Source organism: Rhipicephalus microplus, chromosome 2 (genome assembly GCF_043290135.1).
Source record: "Rhipicephalus microplus isolate Deutch F79 chromosome 2, USDA_Rmic, whole genome shotgun sequence".
NCBI lineage: Eukaryota > Metazoa > Arthropoda > Arachnida > Ixodida > Ixodidae > Rhipicephalus > Rhipicephalus microplus.
In genome coordinates this window covers 256116959-256140846 of record NC_134701.1, presented here as the reverse complement: position 1 = coordinate 256140846, position 23888 = coordinate 256116959, and the positions used below count along the sequence as shown (strand labels likewise).

At 42.3% G+C, this 23888-nt stretch overlaps 1 long non-coding RNA gene across 1 annotated transcript; it reads left to right on the top strand.

Moving 5' to 3' along the window:
• The first annotated feature begins 4866 nt into the window (after positions 1-4866).
• Positions 4867-23629, top strand: LOC142776461 (uncharacterized). Its single transcript, XR_012887553.1, has 2 exons — positions 4867-5139; positions 20408-23629. It is a non-coding gene; the product is annotated as an uncharacterized LOC142776461 (long non-coding RNA).
• Positions 23630-23888: the final 259 nt, after the last annotated feature.

Sequence of the window (23888 nt, the reverse complement as noted above, 5' to 3'; positions counted from 1 at the left end):
TCGTCTGCCTCTTTTGCGCTGGCAGATCAAGCGCGCGGCAATATATATATATATATATATATATATATATATATATATATATATATATATATATATATATATATATATATGTGTGTGTGTGTGTGTGTGTGTGCGTATGTGTGTGTGTGTTTGTGTGCATGCGTGCGTGCGTGTGTGTGTGCGTGCGTGTGTGTGTGTGTGCGCGTGTGTGTGTGTGTGCGTGCGTGCGTGTGTGTGTGTGTGCGTGTGTGTGCGTGCGTGCGTGTGTGTGTGTGTGTGTGTGTGTGTGTGTGTGTGTGTGTGTGTGTGTGTGTGTGTGTGTGTGTGTGTGTGTGTGTGTGTGTGTGTGTGTGTGTGTGTGTGTGTGTGTGTGTCGCTGGTACTGTTCTTGGCGAGTTGTTCGAATTCCATCGGTGTCTAATCTGGTGTCGCGGATGGCCAGCAGACTGCCGAAAAATTCGCCGCTAGCAAAACTTCGGCAGAGGTTACTTAGGCGGAAGTTTAGAAGAATTGAAAGTTTGAAAATGCGTGTTATTTTTCGAGTCAAAAGGTATGCTTCTACAAATTTTGCTTATTCTTTAAATATTGGTAATCAGCCGTAGCAGGTCAAGTTCCAGAGTTAACAAGACGAAGAAAGTCAATTCAAAGTAATACATTCAGACGAAAAGCCTAATGAAGCTCGCATTGAAACAAGGGTTCTTGTTCCCATTCTAGTTGAAACAAGAACCCTTGATCATAAACTAGTTGGCTCAGGAACAACATGCGGTGTCAGAGCAAACATCAGTGCTGTTTCCTGGTTGTTCTTCATCCCGTCGTCTGCGCTGTTTTGCCGCAATCACATTGAAACTTCGCAATAACGTTTGCCTCCTGACAGTGATTCGTCGCTGAGAGTTACAATATTGCAACACGAGCAAAAATACACTGGATGCGCAAGAGACTATGAAAGTGTTACTCACAGCCTGTGCATCATCTTTTGATCAAGAATTACTGTTCAAACTTCGCACTGCGAGCGTCTTCTCAAATTCGCTTATTCATTGAAAGTAGAACAAGGAACCAATTTTACATTTTCATGAAAAACTTATGGCTCCAAATTTTTTTGCACTGAATAAGCATCATCTGTTTTATCTCTGGTAAAACTATAAAGACGCTTTATTTCTGTGTTCTCGATTTCACGTAAAATACGCATCGATGCGTACTTGAAAATTAAAGTGCACACAGATCTTTTAGGCAGAAACACTCGGATTAATCAGAAGGTTTCAGTTGAAATGAACATGTGTCTTTTTATTAAGCTTATGTGACCTTTCAGTACACTCTTTGTTTCCTAAGGTAAATGTTGGTTTACACTGATCTTTACAATGTACGACCTATAACAATATTTCGTGTGGCCATATCGATGAGCATGCTTAACATCTATAACTCGACAGCTCCAAGAAGAGCCCAATCGCAGTGACTCGAACGCACCTTTTACTGGGCTCCAAACGAATGTTTCTATTGGTAAAAATTTCTACACCGGAATGATTACATGAATCAAGCCCGCGACCTCAGACTTAGCGGCGTGGCGGGGTTGAGCTCGACAAAGAAAAAACACCGTCTTCCCACACAGGTTCTTTATTTATTTCTTCATTTATTTATCTAGCTCAATAAATAGACGGGAGTTAATCGAATCGTGTTCAAAGGTGGGGGGGGGGGGCTTTTAAGCATATGTAAGTCAGAGTTTCCGTGCCACCAACTCGCCTTTAATGGCACTATCTTCGTATATGGCTTATAGCACAGGATTTCATCTGTTCCTAACTTGTTTTATTTATCCGGGTTTTGGAGAGTCATCAAGTTGGAGAAGGCATTTGCCTGTAAAGTTGTTTGGTGTTGTCACTTCTTGCCATTAAGGGTAACAAATATGAGGAACAGATAGACATACTCATTATTTATGGGCAATAAATTAATAATGAGGAAGCTTTATTGCGTCTTTCCCAACCATCAGTGACGCGACGCTGAAGCCAGCCTGTGGCCGACGCCTGCAATCGTCGTTTCGGCATAAACCAAGTGTTCTGCGGCGTCCGGCAATGTTTGCCTTGGCGTCGGTATCATCGGCGGTCAGATGTCGGGTCTCCTGACCCCTGGTTCTCCCTTGGGTACTAAAGATGCCACGTTCAGAAGTCAGGGTTCAGCCTTTTCCAAAGACGGAGAGGAAGAAGCTGGTTTGACTTGTTGGAAGCTTGGTTGGCAGAGGACTTCGGGGAAATAACGACCGCAGCATGGCCTGTCACAGGCTGAACGTGTGTGGCCCACCTTATTGGCTGCATTTGAAGCCGCAGAGACTTCACCATTCAGTCTATGTACTCTTCGAAGGCACCCTTTCTTCCACTTTCTGGTCATCCGCGAACTACTTCTCTGTTTACACAGTCAGCTGCGCGGAACGCACCCTTTGCGTTTTCGTTGACTCGCTGCCCGGTGTATGTACGTGCAATACTGGTCATAGGGTGATAACATCGACGGCGCCCTTCGGTTGTCAACGTGTGGTGAGGGTTTATGACTTTCTTCTCTGGTCGTGTCCGCTTGCCGATAGATAAAATCGAAGCGGGCGCACTTTCTTGAATACACAGTGCCGTTTTACTATCCTACGTGTGTTTATTATGACAAATTAAAGCTGTCATCGGGAATATTGAACGACCCAACTGAAGCGTCGACGTCCAATCTACATTGAGCTTTTAGCTAGTCTTTTTTAACGACAACCGATCGCAGTTTGACGGCTGATGAAAAATGTAGAGGAAAAGTTACCGCACCTTCTTTCTTATGTTTCAGTGAAAGCTCCAGCTGACACGTCAAAGAGAATGGGAAGATAAACGGACTTGTTAGTTCCCTTAACGATTTCACCGACACACATTTTCATAAACTTGACAAAAATCGACACTAAGGGTTAGAGTGGCTCTGCAGGTACTTGTATAAATAACAATAAATAAATAAAATAGCGGAGTTACGTGTGTACGATATTATCAACAGATGGCAAATGAGATACGAAAGTCTCACAATACAGATCAGAGAGAGAGAACGCAGCTGAAGCTGGGCTTTAAAATCTTGGAATTTCGTGATTCATCAGCGTTCTCGCCTTAAAACTTACAGATTACGACCCTCGAGAATAAAATGCACGGAATCCATAGACTAAGCTAAAGAATTCAAAGAAGGAACAAGATGATGAGTTGTAGTTGGTGGACGTGCATCTTTAAAATTGATTCGAAGTGCATCGAAGACACGGGCAATCTTCTCTTCAATTCACGTTCACGTTTTCGGTGCGCTTCAAACTAGTTTCAAACATGACGAGAAGGAGAAGGAAAAAAATTAGCGGACCCTTAAGCTCCGCCTTTAATAGTAGAACGCAATAGCGATATTCTGTTCCTTGTGCGCACTTCAAGCACTTAGTGCATGAATTCTTTTCGAACTTGCTATGCATCAACTACTTAGCCCTCAGGGTGCATTAGCGTGTGTGCCTTTTGCAGTGGGTAACTGGCTTTAATCTATGCAGTCATGCCAAAATCCGTGTTCTGACGCCCCGAAGGCAATGTACGCTTGCACCCCGCTTTATTACTCCAATATTTCATATTGAATTCTGAAGCATGCATACAGGACGCGTGTGTTTGTGAAGCATGAAAACTACTTTCACTGCATTTCCAAGCAGAGGAAAAAAGTTTCATTGTATTCCCGAGCAGTATTCGCCTGTAGACCCAGAATGTTTTATTCATTTTATTTGCATCTTTCTCAATTTTTTGGCGACACAAACATGGCCGATTTGGCGGGCACGCGAAGATGATAATTTTTCGCTCACAACCGATGACGCCGACGCCGATATTCATGCGAAATGAGCTCTTTGACGCTCTCTATTTAAAAATATAGGTGCTTGCTTCAGGCAGACCAATCCTTGCAAGATTTATTGGCAGGTGCTGCATCTAACCTGAGCTATCAAATACAACTAGCTGTGGCAACACGCCGCACGTCATCTGAACCCCTTGGGTCACAGAGATAGTACGTGGTGTTTTAGCCTTCTTGCCATTTAAACAACAACCGTTTAGTGACGGGCTCGCATAGCCCCTCCTCAATACACCGTTTCTATGAACATGTAACCTGACACAAGAACGACCGCAGTAAACTATAGCGGCATTCTAAATCTAACAAAAAATAATAGACTAAACAAGACTTTGGTCATTACCAGGAGCTCGATCCAGAGACCACGTTAGTGTTCGTTCATACGCTACTCTCTGAATAACAAAGAACCAGTTAACAAGTTCATTGTCGTGGTAGCCACCTCAGGAAAGGGAGCATGCAATCGATGGTCTTCTTCACAGTTTCTCAACGGGCATGTCTTCTTTGAAAGTTCTGAGAATTCTACAAACACAATACTGCGTCAATGCATTCAATTCCATATGATCTCGCTAAGGCAAAACTTATGAGACTGTGGGTTCTGTGACGGTAACACTTCATGCCTTAGTATAATATTAGAGTGTGTTAGCGCACAAAACAAGGTGCCAACGGGAATAACCACCTGGGAGCCACGGGGGGTCCGGCTTTATAGTTGGAGCCTTGATTACAAACAATTTCTGGTGCACCGGACTCGAGAAGTGGTTATATAACTCGCAGCTTTTTCACATGAAAAGGCTCACAACTTGGGCAAAGGCACTTCGCTTTCTTGGTTGAATACAGTTTTATTAGCGTCGTCATGATGAGACTTGCGGCAAAACAGTAGAAATAAACAAAATCGCCTTTTAAGATCGTGACATTAAACTCGCCACACAGAAAGTGATCATATTTACTTTTCAGCTTTCTAGATTCTTCTCGAGAAATCTACATAACGCATTGTCGCAATGTCGTTACAGAAACAGAACTCATCACAGGGCTGCCACTGGGTCTTGGCTTACTGGATATGTCCTTCACTACGCAAATAATCCCTGTACCCTTGTCGAGTCAGTTTGGGATTGCTTCTTTCGCAACCAGAGAAGACCACTCAACCAAATGGAAAAAAACCTGCTTGTGGACATAAGCCGATGGGGAGCGACTTTCCGAAGTTTGCCCAGCTATGGTCACAAAGGACACCAAAAACAAGCGATGGAGCGACGGCAACGCAACAAATCGAAACCAATACCGTGAGTTTGGGTGAGTGCACGTTGCCGCGAAGTAACTGGATATTTTTTTTCATTCGTATAAGGCTCCACGTGCGCGTACTGAACTTGAGTTTCAGCTAACACTGATATCGGGAAGTGTAAGCAGCAGGATACTGTTTCAATGTAGCTTCAAACATTTTATATTTGCACGCATATATGCTCGAAGTACACAATATTTCATAAACAGGATTACGTAAAACACAAGCATCGAAATCAGGAAGAAGAGAAAGCTAGAAGGAAACATAAGTAAAGGGGAGTAAGGCAGAACATTTTTTTTTATTTCTTAAACTTTCCTTGGTTATGCGAGAGAGAGAGAGGGAGACTCAAAGAGAAAAAGACTACAGGAATATATACCGAGAAATCACTGGTTCTTACACAATACACAAGCAGTCACCAACACGCGCTGAGAGCACCAAGTGAAGCCTAATAAACGATATTTTTACCCCGAATATGTCCTAGTCTACTCAAGCTTGAAACGCCAAAACTCTTATCAGATAACTGATCTACGGGCCAATTTTCATAGAGTTGATCGCATTAAAAAATATGTTATAACTTTGAGGTGGCAAACTATTCAGGTGTCTAAGATTTTTACCAGATTTCCGACATTGTGGAATTAAGGGAGAAAAAAGAAATTGTCAAGTTCAGAATGCTGAAAGTCCACCAATAAATAAGACGCCATGTTGTCAAATGCAGTTTTACTAAGCATACAACCTCAATAAGTAATAATATTTGAGATTATTGTATCCTAATATCACAATGTGTATATGAAGAATGTCTTAGTGGAAGACTTTCTAAATTTGGGCTAGCTGGCGTTAGCACCCAAATCAGGGCACACGCACCTTGACTGTTTCACCTCCAACGAAATGCAGGTGCCGTGGTTTTCATTAGATAAAGCAGTCTTCATAAATTATGCATTGACTTTTTTGCGTGTTCAGCTATAGATTACAGCGTGGAACAAACTGTTGAGTGGACCAACGATTTCCTTTAAATTGAATATTCATGTGTAAATGTTTCTCGAGCCCGACATCGGGTTAACGAACGCAGCTTGAATTCGGGTTTTTGCTCAAATCAACAGCTGAACCTCTCGAGCAGGCTACCACTTAGATTATACAACGTGCCACCGGTCACAAAATCAGTGCTTTTGACAATTCAAGTTCTACCCCACACTCAAAATGTTAGGTCAAAACTAACAATCATTTCAACTACCGTAGTTGTAGACGAGCGTTAACTACTAACTTGAAGAGTTATTATAGTGCTCATAGCCTTTACATAGGTCAGCACAAAACAGCAGGCTTTGCGCAATCAATACCTTGTGCCCAACTGCGCTTGTCCTTCCGCCATGCCAACAACAACAACAATAACAACAACAACAACAACGAAAGCATCAGCAACAACAATAACAAAACACCACCACAACCAACACCACCAAAAACAAAACACCATCGCAACCAACAACACCAACAACAACCATGAAGATGGCGATCACACTCAGGGAAGCACTAATGCTAGTCGGCTGAGACAACAAAAGTCCAATTAGCTTGACTCCAGAAGCTCAATATATCCCATACGTTCTGCCTACTACTGCTCATTCTCCACCCATGCTGTTCATGCCTAAAAGTTCTGGCGCGTCACGAAAGGTCGTTAGCACTTCACGCATGGTGCCCAAGAGCGTACAAAGGCGTGTCTGCCGGTGAGCTGCTGTCTTTTAAAGACGATAGTCTTTCTTGCGACCTTCGAGGCGAAAACTTTGGTCTGTCTGTCTGTCTGTCTGTCTGTCTGTCTGTCTCTCTGTCTGTCTGTCTGTCTGTCTGTCTGTACAGTTGTCTGTTTGTCTACTCTTAACGGCACCGGGTACTTGTAACGGCCGACCCCATCCGCAGCGCCCACCAATGTTGCTCAAGATTTAGCGTTTTTACTTGTGCAATGTCAATAAGCAGTTATTGCGCAAGCCTGGGGCATCATAACGACACGTATGTATTCTGCATGCGCAATCTTTTACTAGAAAAGGCATACATTAGTAATTCTAAGGAGCGTAGCGTTTATCACGCTGCGCTGACCATGCAACGCTTGCACGAAAAGGTGGGTGTTTCCAACGCTTTGCTATAACGCGATGGTACTGGCACCTACCCATCGCCTTGCGTTCTACACCTTATCGCCTCTGAGACAGGCACGCACACTCGTCTCAGAGTCACGTGCTTCGTTTTCCAAGAGCACTACCAGGTGGCGCTTATATCTAACGTGCGATGTGACTTGATGCGCTCGTTCACCTCCGCTACACGCTTTAGGCACTCTGACGCATTGCCTCCAAAATACCGTTCTCCAATTTTCTTGTGCAGAACATCAAATAAATTGTTCGCTCTCTCCACACTCAAGATATTTTGACGACATTTGCAGATTACATGCAGATACGGGGACATTTTTTTTTTTTTTACTGTTCACTGTTGATTTCATTTCTGCAAAAGGTTGATGAGACTAGGAAGGCAACGGGAGCGCAAGGTTGGTAGCGAATTGGAGATGGGGCCTCCGAGTTTCTTGGTCGTTGGCCTTGATTAGTGAAAATGGTTGATCAATCTCCGTATTGATTTCCACTTGACCACTGATATCGGCATGGCTTGCGTACCCACTTTAGAAGCCCAGTTTTAGATTCGCTTATTAAGAATGACACCTACTTTACCTTGCGCATTTTACATCTGATAGTGTTCTAGAAAACGCTTGCACGCTTGCTGTCGTTTTAGGTCAATATAAAGAAGACAGAAAGACCAGCAAAGTTCTCATGAATCATTTTTATTGCAGTGTACTGTTCTTTTTTTCAAGGTTGGAGATGCCTTACTCTCAGTGAGAGCACCGCACGTTTTTGCTCTTGGAGTGGCCTATATATTTCGCAGGCCGGTTTGTACAAATATGCTTAGATGGAGGTTTAGGGAATCGGTTTTTGCCCTGACATATACGCCTCATTTTCTTTTCATTTACTTTTGCTCAGCATGCGAAAAAAGACTCTCCACTAACTGAAACGTCAGCACAAGTACTGTTCGCTCGAATTTGTGTCGATATATATCACGCGAGTATGACCTGGTCGTTGATTGTTTCTTTTCCCGCAGATCGAAACTAGTCTTATTGGACTAAGCCGGCAGTACAATAATATATATATATATATATATATATATATATATATATATATATATATATATATATATATATATATATATATATGTGATGCGCTTTTTCACTCACTTGTGACTTGTGACTCGCCGTGGCAGCCCCATGTATAACGAGTCCTGCCGTTAAGCCCAAGGGCTTGGGTTATATTGTCGGCAATGTGGATCCTACTTCGATAGAGGAATGTGTTAAAGGTGGCCATGTGCTTTTGTTTAGGTGCATTTGGAAGCACTCTGTGCTCTCTAAAGCGCAATGGCCTAAATATTTCGGAGTTCTTCAAGAGCAGATGACTTATAGTATTATGGTAGTTCTGGCTTTCGAAACCCCAGGAAGCATTGCTATATTATCGACTTGCTGATTACTTAAGCATTTTTTCTAACGGGAACTACCTGCATTTTGAGTAACCAGTTTGAGAGCCTGGCCATTTTTTTTCATTGTGATATGAATGAGGTAATGATCGGCACTTGATATTAAACATCTTTGTTGGTTTCTGTGCCACTAATACATTATGCCGTGTATTTCATACACTTGCATATCATAATAAAAACTGATTTTGCATGTCCCACATAATCAGAAGCAGAGAACTGTTGGTGCTACATCTGAGCGCTAAAGTCTTCTTCAACTCTATCGATACCAACACTTGAAAGTTTTGTGAACATCAATTATAACACCACCACAAAAAAAACACCTCTTTATTCGCTGTGCCATTTATACATTGCGCCACTATGATGAGAAAGCTTTAAGTGAATCATCTTACTGCAATCATTTGAAGAAATTTAACAGAAAATATTCAGCTATACGAGAACACATAACCTTGCTTGACTCATGGAAGTGTCTAGACGCAGCATCTAAGCGTACACTGAGTTGATGAATTTCTCGTCTTGGAGCTCTTTCTGTTTGCTTTTCTCACTGCCAGTCACAGCAACGAGCCATCCATCAACGCCGAGTAAGACAAGCTCTTTGTCACTGATGGATTTAAGGAGAAAAGCTCCTAGTCGTTATGCCACGCCTATTGCTTTTGAGCGTCGGTTCACCATCGACTCCTTTCTCAGGCGCAAAGCCTTTATGCTAAGTCTAAAATAAAGCGCCTAACCATAAACCTAAGGTCTCTAGTCTGTCTGTTTATGCTAGTGCATAGAATGGCAGTGTTTTTGGCACAAAAACACTATGGCAGTGTTTTTGTGAAACAACACGCGACGCATGTGCGTGTGCCCGCTTCCCTCATATGTAGTAGGGTTCGTCTATCCTTTGAACAAACGAAGGAGCACTCGCACATACTTCGTCGAGGTGGTAACACGATCATGCGTTGCTTTTCAACGTTAGGGAAGGCTAAAGGTACTTAATAGACAGTGCTTCATGCCAGAAAGATCACCATCCCTGCAGGTCTATCGACACTGCTTGAAGCATCAATATACAAGTAGTTGTGCCTGCTGTGTGTATCAAACAACAAAAGCTCTGTCAGTAGACTGTGCCACCACTTCAACCTGACTTGTTGAACTTCCCGCTCGGAACATAAGTACGTAAAGGTCGAGAAGAAGTCTTTGAATAAAAGCGAGGAACCTGTGTGAAAGCCGATATCTCAGTACTAGTGGAGGAAAGCTGTTTTCTGCACTCGCAGACATCAACACTTCTATTACTGGCAAACACGAAATAACAAAGATGCAGCTGAAGCACGGCGTTCTCCACTTTCATGAATGGTCAATAGTAACCACCTCAACCACCCAGCCTAAGGAAAAGCAAGAGGAGCCGCAGTGAAGCACACCACACGGACACTTCGCGAAAACAGCTTTTTTTTTTTCGCCCTAAACGCTATCGTCTTGCTTGAGCGTGACGCCCGAGGGGATCGCTCTGTGGAAGAAACAACTCACCTCAACTTAAGACGCCAAGAGAGCATACCTCTGCGGAAGGAGTGTCCTGGTCTAAGAAAAGGATCATCGTGAAGAGGATGAGAATGCGGCTGGATCGGGTGACTCGCCTTGGTGTCGACGGCTGATGCGAAGGGAAGGCAGGGGCAACCCGGTGAAATCGGTAACGCGTGGAGACAGGATGCGAAGGCGGCCACTCGCTGACGTTGACGGGAGAGATAAAAGGCTGACACTCAGCCAGACGCCTATCGATCGTGATTTTCGTCCAAGGTACACGTCCACCTTGGTAGTACAGATTAGAAAAAAAAGTGCGACGAAATGGAACATACAAAGTGAAACGTTTAACAGTAAGGGCAATGGGTATGTTTTTTTCGAGTGCAGGAGGAGCAGCAGTCCCTGTGTGACTTTTTCTTTATTTTCTTTTCGGTTGCCCAAATGGTTCTTCGGGCTTAAGTCACTGTTGTTCAAATTTCAAAAGCAATAAATGTTGCTTCAATCAAAATTTCAAAATTTCAAAATCAATAAATAATTAGAGATATCAAAGAGCTCAGTAATGTTAGAGGTAACACCTCAAGGCCGTATTCAGCAGTTATTATTTTTCTATCCCACTCTCCTTCCTGACTTAAAGCAACAAGTAAGGGATTTCTATACGCTTGGCGAATTCTTTGCTTTTCGTAAAGAGTTATCTCTCCCTCGAACGCATAAAAAGAAATAGTTCTTGCCTACTTCTCAAACATCGTCGCCTTACTCAAGCGAAAGTTCAGAAAACAAAACACAGTATGAAGACTAGACCTGGGACTGTGGTTACGCAAAACGTTTACACCAAGCTTTCCACCCTGTAGTTCATTTTTCGCATTATCTTAGTTATCACAATAGTGACTCGTGTTGCTTGTACCTTCTGTGAGCGTTTACCTGTGTTCGTTTCCCTCTCAGTATTCAGCAACACCCGTCTTAATATTAGCATCCGTAGGATGCCTCTGGAACTTTTTGATCACTGAGTGTCTACCCTTCTCACGGCACTCCTGTTGTCATGAGGCACCACTAAAGCTGTAAGACGAACTTGAGAAAGTGAGAAAAATAGCTGTGCCACTTCCGAATTACTATTTTCTGACATGGTGATGAAATGGACATGTAGAGGGTGTAGCTAGGGTAACCGTAGGTCATGAAGAGTTACCGACTAGAATACAGGAGAAGCCAACGCTCGAGGAGGATAAAGAACGTTAACAGGTCAGATGAGTTTAAGAAGTTTACGGGTACAACGTGGCCACAGTAACCATATAACCGTGTTGATTGGCGGAATGTGAGAGATGCGTTTGCCCTGCAATGGACATAGTGTGGCTAATGATTATAGTGGGTATGATAATGATAATGATCAATTTTTCGTAAATGAAGTGAGATGAAACTAACTGCAGATGGGAAACAACGTTTAGTGAAGTTCTTGTGTGTGTCAAGTTTTACTGCGTACGCCGGGTACGCATTGTGATAATTATTTTGTTGTGAGAAATGAGCCACGATATACATTATAAATTCTAAACATGCACTTTCATAAATGCCGTTCGAAGCCAACGATGTTTGACAACTAAGTGCAGAAACATCCACAGTCATCACGCAATCTCCTTGGCCTGGTTATTTTCACTACAATTAGCAAACCAAGGTTATTTCATTCGGTTCTTCTCTGTATCTCTTTTGCCTATACTTTAGTGGCGTAAGTTAAAGTAAGAATAAATAAGAATAAGTAGGCAGGTTAAATGACTTGAGGAGTGACTTGCACAATCATATTTCTTTTTCCTACGAAGCAGAATAGCGTAGTGTAGAGCAAGAAAAAATTCGAACAAGACATCTCAGATCCCACCCGTGCTCGTCATGCCAGAAAACTTCCTTGATGCAACCTCCAGCATTTATGACTGCAAAAGTGGCACTTTACTGTCAGTACCTCTATAAAACTCCATTCAGAAGTTCTTCAGGACACAAACAGAAAAGTGCTGGAGACATACAGTGTACGGTATGTTGACTGCTTCACAAATGCGAGCATCGCACTCTATTTTCTGAAATGTTGCAGAACGATGCGTTGCGAACTCTTTCCATTCGAGAAAAGCTCTTGAATTCGTCGGACGTCTTTCTCGACGAAGCATGGAAAAATGCGGGAAGTAGTAGTGCTCTCTGTACCTAAAAAAAAGGACAGCTGGTAAAAGGGAGCTCTTTCTACGGTTGGCCTTTGCTCTATCCCAGGAGCGGCTTCTTTGTCACTGCGCATGTCGTTTTATAGTTCACTCTCGTGTTTTTTTATCAAAGCCACTGTGCAAGGCGCTCAAAAGCGTCGGATACACGCACACGCCTCGTGTTCCTGGAGGCGCTTTCTAGAATGGGAGCTAGCTCAGACATAAGTCGATGCTTTCGCTAGGTGATCCAGAAGTTTGGAGAGTTCTTTCACCAACACGATGCTTCTCCTTTTGAACTTGCTGAGTGCGGAAGGTGAAAGCAATTTGACCCTACGTGTGTAGGAGTGCACGTTTAAGTGATGGTTAGGTGCTGAAGCAAAGATGTTGTTACTGTTTCAGGTGCAATTAATTTTAAGAAAACTGTGTTTCAGTAGTTTTTTTTTTTGTGTAGAAGACACGGTGTGTATATCCGTTTATCACTTCTTGCACCGTGACCCAAACGTTTAACACTCAATTCTGAGAGTTCTCTCGCCAGATGTCTAGAGCCATTCGTTGGTCGCAGAGTTTCGCTTGTTTTGTCACAATTCTAAAACCGCTTATTTGTGGTCACAATATAATTAGAAACTTCAATTGAAACTGCTAAATAAGCTGTCGCTACTTTTCTTGCATGTATATGTCATCACTTTTCTTTATCGCTTGTAGGTACTTTCTCTATTTCTTGTTATCCTTCAAACTTATTCCTACGTCATCTCTCATTGTATTGTTACGAGCAGAATGGTCAAGTTGGTGTTCGTACCCACTCTTTTATGACAATAACAATGGCACTTAACAACTATCATGATGGCTGTCGAATAAGTGAACTTTTATGCTATTCATATCTGTTCACAAATATTCCTGATAAGCTGTTATTGCACGCTGGGGCACGTTGTACGACACTTCTTTCTAATCGAAAGTTTTTTATGCATTAAATGAAGCATGCCAGTTGGTGTTTCGGTCACGAGAGGTCAGCATGAATCAAGGGTATAGAGGAGGTAGTTAGAAGCCACTGCACCTCGAGGTTGCTTGTGTTGTGTTTCGTGACGTTAACAGGCAACTGCATTAAAGAAACAGCGTATGGATGAGCCAGATCACTACTCATTCACCCTTGAATTTCGTTCACACTGCAAAGAATAGGTCCTGCAGGAGCAATCACATGAATAAACGTAAACTTTGCATGCAATCTACTTGATATATACCAATTATTGAGCTACATCGTCAACCACAGAAAGCCAAATTTTTGATCAAATTTGTGAAATTGTATCACATCAGTGGACACCGTGAATCGGTTTACTCTTGTCCAAGCCGTGGATCCTCACCGGGGCTTTTCGTAATGCAAGAAAGGGTCCGTACTAAGATAAGAAATGCACCCTTCTTCATCATTTTGGTTTGGCACTGAAACCAATAACCATCCATCAACCTATAGATGGCAGTAGCAGGGGTCTCAATATAAAATTGACCGTTTGACGGACCCCCTCAAATAGTGTTCTGTCGGGACACTGCTTTGCGGGAGTTAGGGTAGGAACGGGCGTGGTGAATTGGTTGGTAAATCGTGCTGGCTTGTCTGAGCTGCTGCGCACTCTGCCAAGAAGAATAGTGACTCTGTGGGGAAACATGAAAGTCGGCCTATGCACAATCAGTTAATGGAACGATGTCCTTCGTTCAGTGCATGTTTGAAGGAAACCATGTATGCAACAATAAATATATGTCTATGGAATGTCACGCACGCACAGCTCAATGAAATTAAAACTATTTTAAAAGGCGTTTCGTGCATTTTACACTCTCTGACATTTGAAGGGGAACGCGTGATGAACACTTGTTAAGGCAGCGAGTGAAATAATCAGGAACGAGAGTTTCCGCACAAGATAGTTTAGCCAAAGTGAGAGAGCAAGCAACAAATTACTTTCACGTTCTTGGTGGATCACAATGTTCCACGTTCCTGTTCTTTCGCCAAGTAATCAACGTATACGTAACAAGTACTGAAAGCATCCATTTTTAATATGTTGTTCTCATACTTTCCCAGGCTCAGAAAAAAAAGGCCTGAATATAACAAAAAACTGAAGGTCTCTTAAGGGTCACTGGGGGGACTCGAAGGTGAAAGGCTGAGTTTCAACAATGTCAATAGTTCAGCAAAGTCATATATAATTTTAGATCAGAGCCAGCCAGGAACAGCGAACACAGCGCAACTTTTTCAGTGTTCCTTGTATTGGTCTTTTTTTTTAATCTAGAACCTGTGATTTGCGTCATTAGGTAATGACACGGCGCGTAAGAGTCGGAGGAAGCGTTTGCGTGGCCGTGCTTCATTTTGTGCACGTCGAGCCTCATCTGATGTATCACATTTCTTCAGTTCGGTGTGTTATTCACTATGCTTCGGAGCAGCCTTTTTCATAACGCTCAGCTGACTTTTCTTGGCCAACTTCCAGTTGACGATGGCTTTGTGTTCAAGGCCAACATGACATGATACAATTAAAGTTACCACCTTAATAATGGTAAGGTAAACTTACGCTCCTTGCATATTTCCAACTACAGCGCACAAAAAACAGGTGCTAAACACACGAGAGCTGCAGCGACTCAAAGATGTGCGATGAAATTTTTAACGAGATGGCATTACAGAGTTTGTTTCACGGAAATTGCGGCGTATGTGTCATTGTTTGTGAGCGAAAAATTGTCCTCTTAGCATGGCTGAAACATTTACAAAGGTGCAAATAAAATAAATATTAAAATTTTCGGGTTAGAGTTGGAATTAAAGTGGGAACGTTTGCGTGGCAAGTAGGTGTTCGATCATACAGGCACGCCTATGCTTGTGAATATACACTGAAAATAACTTCCTCTGCTTGCAAATCTAATAAATGTAACTTTCACGTTTTACAAACATACTCGTCCTGTCTACATGTATCACAATACAACATGAAGCACTGCCATATTATTCCTACGCCATTGCCATCAGTCGTCAAAACATGGAATTGTCATGACTTCATTGTTTAAAACCAGTCACCCGCTACAAAAGGCGCACACGCTACTGCACCCTTAAAGCCACGTAGTGGGTGTATAGCAAGTTCGAAAAAAATTAATACCCCAAGTGTTTGAAGCACGCACTAGAAACAGAATATCTCTATTGCGTTCAACCCTTAAAGGCGAAGCTTAAGGGTCTCCCAATTTTTCCCGCTCTCTCCCTATATTCTTCAGTGATTTCAACTTGAATACACCGACGCTCTATTTCTCAGGGTAGTTGCGCGCCTTTTTTCATTCACGCTGCTCGATCGAAATTAATGATGGCGTGTACTAAGCGTCCGTGCGCTTGAAAGTCGTGGAGGCTTAGAAAAAAAGGAAAACATGAAATAACGCTAACAAAGGCAGAAAAGTGATTTTTAAGGCCGTCCATCCATCATGTGGGATACCCATCAATCTAGAGAAAGCTTGTGCTAACGACTTGCGCCAAGTATTTGCTTTATGAGTAGAGTTCCATTTTATCTCATGTTTACGAATATTTTTGAAGAGCTTATCTTTTTTTTTCGTTCGAGGAGTTTAGTTTGGTTTTTGAGACGTAAAAAGCTATCATGAAAAGCTGATACGCTTATCTCGGGCGAGCTTATCAACTGAGACTGGCTAGTAAGTTTTATGTGACTTTCCCGACAAAAAACGTTTATTTTGTCACCCACGTATGGAGAAATAAGGCTCGGTGCACATTTGCATCCTGTAGCTAGAAAACTTCATTCTACAGACCTTGCTTCTTATGCATTCTTGCTAAAATGAGAGAAGCGACCAAATATTGACAGAAAGCTTTGACATTTGCTGCTGTTTATTACGTTGTTGTCAAGACATTTTGACTGCCATAAGTGCTTCTCTGTACTTTCTTGATGTGCAATTCTCGCGTATTATTTAAAATCATAACGAGAATGTTTGACAATTTATGGAAGCACCTTCGAAAGTGTATAAAAAAGAGGGGCTGCAGTCTGCAAACTCTTTTACATTACTTTTCAAAGTGTTCTTTGGTGTTAATAAGGAGCCGTGCCCCCCAGTAGAGCCTGCGTTGATAACTCTTATGGATGAGTGATCGCTTAGAGTGCATTTTAAACAAGAGAAATGTGCCCTCAGAAGAAACAGAAAGCATCGAGAAAGGCAAAAAAAAGCGTTGAAAAATACTGAACGAGAAAGAGGAAATTACGTTAGGTTGACTTTATAAGAACTTGCAATACCACCGAGCATGGAGCATTAGAGACGAAATATGAATAACAACACAATCAAAGCTTGTTGACTCGCAGGCAAATTGAAGAATATGTTCAAAGTTTACAGAAAAGGAAAGACTAAGTTTATTGAAAATGGCAGAAATATTGTCATGAAATCAGCTAGCAAAAAAAAAAGTTAAGTGATATTAGCAATGTCATATACACAAGGGATACAATAACCCCGCTGGAATCATGCAACAAAATCAATACTTGCATCTTGTTTATAGTGTTCACAAGAGCAAGTTTTATTGGAGCGAACCCTAGTTCAGAAAGGTGCAAAAGCTGAGTCCTCCTCGAAATACTTTGAGAATGGTACACAAGTGATGCTATGGTCGATTCTTCTTCCCTTGCCTTCTTAGATTACTGGTTCATGTCGAAAACAGCCACATGATAGGAGCGGTTGAAGATAATCTTGCTGAGCGAGTTCGTAATAATCTATTATTAAATGTACTGCAAATGTAAAAAAAGAAGAACACAAGCACAGCGCCGGTTATCAACTGAAATTTCTATGAATAACGTACACGACTATATACTTAAAAGCTAAGCGTGTGTAGGGAGAACCAAACACGGAAATAAAAGACGTATTCTAGTCACAAGCACTAAGGTAATCAACTTCACCCCGCCGCGGTGGTCTAGTGGCTAAGGTACTCGGCTGCTGACCCGGAGGTCGCGGGGTCGAATCGCGGTGGCGGCGGATGCATTTCTGATGAAGTCGGAAATGTTGTACACCCGTGTGCTCAGATTTGGATGCACGTTAAAGAACCCCAGGTGGTCGAAATTCACGGAGTCCACCACTACGGCGTCACTCATAATCATATGGTGGCTTTGAGACGTTAAACCCCACATACCAATCAAATCAAGGTAATCAACTTCGATAGGGTGCAACACTATCGATCGCCTCGCGACAGACGCATCACCACCTCTGTAGATGAAGAACGCCTCTTCAATTTCTCGCTAAGTTTTGCGTATACGGACCAATCGAGAGCATCTACGCATTCTACAGCACGTGAACTGCTGCAAGTGCTACAGACGTGCCCAAGAAAGACAAGACATGTCAGGAGAGAACATTGCAGTTGTTTTCAGTATTTTGAGGGCTTATATTAAACGGCTCTTTTACATGCATGGATGTCACACAGTACACGAGCCTCTACCGTTTCACCTTCATCGAAATGCCACTGCCGTGACTGGGTCCAACCCGTGGCTCAACGGCCATGCACCGTAACCATTATACTACCGTAGTGGTCTCTGTTGTATTCGATCCACTGGCAATCCGATAACACTGCCCTGGGCGATGACCTAATGTTTGATAGTGCAGGTGTCCATGAAATGTTGACAAGTGCAGCAACCACCTTATTATTGTAACCAGCCTATTACTAACACAAACGTGCATGACGACAATTCGTCTTCCTGATGGAAAAACAAAAAATACTTTAACAAAATAGCTTAGCATATTTCAACCAATCTTAGCTTATGTAACTTAACACACGTGGACGAAGTCTTGCCTAACCTAATCATTGGGCATGGGACCTTGAAAAAATGGCTCAAAAGAGCGCGTTAGAATTCTGGTTATTTTCAGAACAATGTTAACAATGTATCCTGTAGCTTCCTTGTATGCGTGTAGAACTAAAATTATAAAACTGAGATTTTCTTACATTATTACAAAAACAAATGCTCTGAATTCTTTTGCTTTGGTGCAAAACACTTGGAAGCCCTCCTATTTTGTTCTCTCGAAAGTTCCTTTTCACTGTCCTCCCTGACTACTTATCCTTTTTTTTTACAGTTGTAGTACCAACGCTGTTTCTTCAGTCCACCAGGAATATGGCTATTATATTGATAAAGTGACCTTCCCAACTGAAGTAGACATCTCAAATCGAGGGATTACTCTCAATATTGGAAACTGTCATTCTGCCACGAGGAAAAAAAATACAATATTGCCCGTCTCGCAGCGAAACCATATATTTTTCTTCAAGGACGTGACCTTTGTGTGCACATTGAAAGCATGTCGTCCAAAATAAGTCTTCAATGTCTATCTCCGAAACTGTACCGTCTGTGCCTGGCTGGCACTTAGTGGAACCCCCCAAGTCACATCCTCTGTGACACATACGCGCCGGATTCACTGATCTCCTTGAAAAATGGGCTTCTGAGAGCTTAAAATGTAATGCATTGGCTCCATTCCGCATCAGTCTACGAACATCTTGCTTTGGGGTTATTTTATACTTTTTTTTTCTCGATGGCATCTGGGCTGCATAAGGTAATTATCGTGCAGATAGTAATGTACTAAAATTACTCGAAGCTTGTTTTCTAACGTTTTATTTGTAGACATGTTATATAGAAGTGTTTTGAAGGACATCGCTCACTTTGTGCTGCTTTTTGATATTGTGCTGCTTTTTCTTTGAAGTTCTTACTTCAAGGGCAGGCATGAAGGCTATCCTCTTTAATAAGTCTATTTCGTAAGACCATGGGGATGATTTAGCCCTTTCATAGCGGACTAATAGACTACAGAAAGGTAACTTCACTCACTGCAGTGGGTAACTTCGCAAAAGTAGCATGCTGCTCATATACATCAAAGTAACAATTCTGACTCACATTCATTCAGTGCATACTTTTTTGTGCGATCTTGCTGTTTGAACAGGGCGCTGCAAGTTTCGACCTACTTCCGTTGTTGACGTAATATTGTATTTTGTTTGCATAGCATTAATTGCTTCGTCATTGTGATGAAACAATCTACAATAAACAATCAACTACCAATGTGAAGACACGTTTTACAATCGCGTTATGCCGATTTCTATGAGAGTGATCAGCCGTGTTTTGTTTAAAAGGTATACGTTCTGTATTGTTAATGTTTACCACAAAACCTTCGCCTCACACTTGCTATTGCTGAAAAAATGGCCTGAAAATGAACATTACCTCAAATTAACAGATAGGCTATGATCGCTCACGCGATGCATCAGACGTGGCTGTACGATTTCTAACCTGGGAGGCTTCATTGTTGCAGGCATAAATGCATATGCGTACTTTACCGGAGCGTAGCTCGACTGTTGTTTAGACGAGTGATATTAATCAGTAAATAATTCAACGCCTGACTATTCATGCGACGCATATCAAGTTTAGTGGTATTTTCACGCTTAAAAAAACAAATGTGATGACTGTGCGTCGAAAATTTTCTATGACCCATGTTACGTCCCTGTTACGTGTCCCCGGGAGGACCCTGGATGAGGGACATGTAATTTTTTTGCCACGTGAATCTTTAATGCTTTAGCTTTAACTGTCACCAGCAGTTCACACGGGCAAGATATGGAACATGGCGACTAACTGATGCAGCAACGACCTTTTGAGGATAATACCAAAAAATATAAAAAACGGGCATCTCCATGAAGTGAATCATGAAGAGTGGGTGAAGCTTTGGGTATCGTTTGGGTGAGTAACAACATATTGCCAGAGCATTACCTCATATATTAATTGTAAATTATGTGACATAAAGTGACATATTGAATGGATTAAAAAACTTTATTTTGTCAAGAGGCAACTATAGCGGACAATTTTGTGTTAGCCATCATCCCAAGGTTGACCAGTCTACCCCAATCCACAATTCTTGTTTGGACGATTGAGTTTGCGGTAGCCTCCCAGGGCTGGGGAGAGGAATCATGCATAATATGCTCCACCGGTGGTACCATGCTACATTTTCACAGTATATGGACATGTGTTGTCACTGCCTAGCACCACTTTCATTGCGGCTTATCTCCTCTGCGTATATTTCGCTCAACAAGTATGGGTTGAGAAAAGATCGCGTCGCAGATTTTTTTTTTTTTTTTTTGCAGATGCATTCCTGCGCCTTACTCAACCACTTGGGCGAGGGTGGACTTTTTAATGATTGGTGATGTCGTAGAAGGACATCAGCCCACGTCTGGCGGAGCTCTCCGGAACGGCTGGCTCACCTGCCCGGCTGACGAAACCTTGAGCATTTAAATGAGCCCCCTCCTTCTCAAGATTTCCAGAGTGTGCAGGTGCCCCTAAAATTGATATTTCCTGAATTTGTCATTCCGTGGCTGCATGCATCAATCGTGCGGTGGTTACCAATATTCTGCCTCGCGCCAGATATGGATTCGACTACAAATTCACGTCCGAAAGACCACACTGTCTATGCTGAATGTGCCAACTAGCAAAAAGTAGTGCTTGTAGGGGTTTGATATTGTTCTGTCAATATTACGATTTTCGTTTGTCTATTGTAAGGTTTTTTTTCTTTATTCACATACATATGCTTCTACTGTAGAAATGGTTTTCTATATACAATGAAAGCAGACAGTGACAGTATGTGAGTCGACAATCAACCTAGCACCTGAAGTCCGTAATGTGGACATTGAAGTGATTGACTTGCATAAAATACTTCTACTCCTGTGTGTTTTATATTTTTCTGTTACAATTGTGATTGATATTATTTTACTCTTGACCCTTTGTTGTGTTTCACATAAATGCATCTCCCCGCGCCAACGGACACCATGTACGTAGTCGGACTTGCCTCGGCTCTATGGTGCTTCACCCCGAAAATGTTAGCACCTGTCTCGTTGCAAAGACTCACCCATCCAGACACTACCACTGCGCTGTCTCAACGTATGTTGTAATACATTGCTAACACGGGCAGAACAGATTTGGTGGCCTGCCGTGGGGGCTGCACTTGTGTACTTCAGGCTCAAGTTAACATTCAATGTTCGAAATTCATTCGGATTGGCCCGTTGCGGCTTGCTTTAATGATGATATGGTGAATTCGAGCTCAGATTATTTTCTCAGTTATTCTGATCGGATGATTTAACATTTCATGCACTTGTATTTCATCACTGCTGATTTGGGCTTCACATTGTGTTGGCTGCAAAGAACAACCACAATAAATAATAACAACAACAAAACGCTTGGAAGCACCACCACTAGGAATAAGCGGGAAGTGCCAAGAACGCGAGATGGATGCAAAAGTTGGTGCACAGCGGCACGTAATCCACGTAGGCTTTTGACGAAAGATCCGAGGCATGACGTATATGGGCACGCGAGGCAACCACAACAGCTGGACTCCACGGCGCATTTGAGCTGTTTTCGAGACCTTCGGTTCTATGCCACAAACGTGCCGAGCCTTCGGAATGCTCTACGGCAGAAGTATTTGTTACAAAGTGTCTAACATAATTACCTTTTTTATTGTGCATTGTTTGCGTCCGATGTTGTTGGGATTCTGAAATTTCGCAACACTCTTGTAACTGCTTGATGCGGCGTTTCTTTTTTTTTGCATGATTTCGTCTAACGTTTCCCTTCTGTAGCGGCCACCCGTTTTGGGTCTGTCAGAAAAAGAAAGAGCTTTTCGGTAGCACCCATGCTTTTCGTGATAAATGTGCGCTTATACAGAGGGCGTCACAAGAATGTGTGCAATGCCGTATTGTACAACTTGCCTGCTGCTTGTTTCTTTACATGCTTTTACGAAGCCAGCATGTGTAAATCTACGATAAGTAAGCCGAGAATTTATTGTCGCTTTCAGCGGGCTCTTATCCACCATCCATTTTCTGGCCAGAAACCTCTGCTATTTTTTTGATATCCGCACGCGAGAAATAAATCTGTGTCTTAAACTATGCATGTTTTTTTTTCTTTTCGCAAATTATGCGAGGCGCTACAAACCACAAATTTTAATGTCTTTTTTTTTCGGAATGATGTCTATACCTCGTGAGTTCTTAGCGAGTTGATGCCTTTCTGCAGTTACTAATGACCGCTTTATTATTGTAAGGTGAAAATAGGCATTGCGTGTTTCGAATGTTCGTTCAACAGCAACACTCTCTAAGCAGCATTCATTTTTACTCTCAATGGTGAGGTTGTGACCCCGATTGATTCCTTGCTATTTACGAACATATTGTATTATTTCGATTTGCCTGTTATGAAGGCAACACTTGCAAAGCAAACTAAAACTGACAAAGCTTCCGGGAGGCAACCTCAAGACCTCATGCTCAGCATCGTAGCGACATCACGATTAAGCATGAAAGAGGTTTTTGAAATTGAGTTTCATATGATGTGTCTGGTAAATGAGTTTTTCGGATAGGAAAACTACCAATCTTCGTCAAAATTGCAGCCAACATGGCTCATTGTCAGTTCAGATTTTAATCATATAGGCCTGAGTCAGAGTGTGTGCAAATGTGTAAGTTTACTAAACCTTCATTCCGCTTACAAATGTTTCTGACAACTTAGCAATTGTTTAATGCAAGCTTAAGTTTTTGCAGAGTAACTATGATTTTGACTGATACTTATCTGTGTTCAATTCTTCTCCCTGGTCTTTCTTTTTTCTTCGTTTATTTTTTTCTTCTTTCTTTCTTGCCATATGGGGAAAGGGTCACCACTGAAGAACTGCGTAATAGCGATACCTGCCTTGCAGCAGTTAAAGAAATGCTTGTAAGGATGCTGGCGTATTAAGGCAGAGCAAAGAGCCCTAATCAGGCTGACCACCGCATTCGGAACACTACGCTTTTTCCTGGCTTGCTTGTTTTCGTGCAGCAACCACTTTTGGGGTCGAAGTCAGCTATGGGCTGCAGCAGTCTGCATCCTGGGCGGACAAGAGAGCTTTCTGTAGCTTTGTCTCTACCTGGAGGGCTTGTTGCTTTACACCGGTAGCGTTATGTAGTTGCTCCTGTATGAAAAACAAGGAGTCGGCTTAGTTACGTAAACTATAGTGCCATGTTCCTTTTCTTAAGATTTGTTATCTCCCAGTTACACTATGTTCAGCGCTATCCGCGCCTACAGTGTTAGAGAAGCTGCGAGGCTGTAGTAGATCGTTTTTTTTTTTTTAAGATTAAGTTCACCTCGTGGGCCTTTCAGATTATGCTGGAATGTACGTAGCCGCAAGCCATAGCACTAGAATTTTCGATGGCAAGTGTATAAATGCCGACATGCTTTACCACTTGTCAGTTGATTGACGGCGATGCTCTGTTCTCCGTTACCATGCCAGTGTGTATCGCTTTAATCTTACTTTTTGTTTGTTGGCCACAAGTTCGGTCCGAATAAAGAGTTTCATCTGATCATCGAGTCTGCTGTCTTGGTACACGTCACGACCTCGTGACAATAGTTAAGGCTGTTTTGACAAAGGCGTAGTGACTCGAGACACTGCATCCCGACGAGACTTCATGGTTGATATTTGTTGAACACCGGTTGGTATGGGGAATGGTATGAACGCGAACCGTCGCCCCGTTCCCCCGCTTTTTTTTTCTTTCTATTTTTGCTTTACAGTGCATAGCACTTTAACGGGTAGGACATGTCCATTCATAGATCTGATGTTCCGAG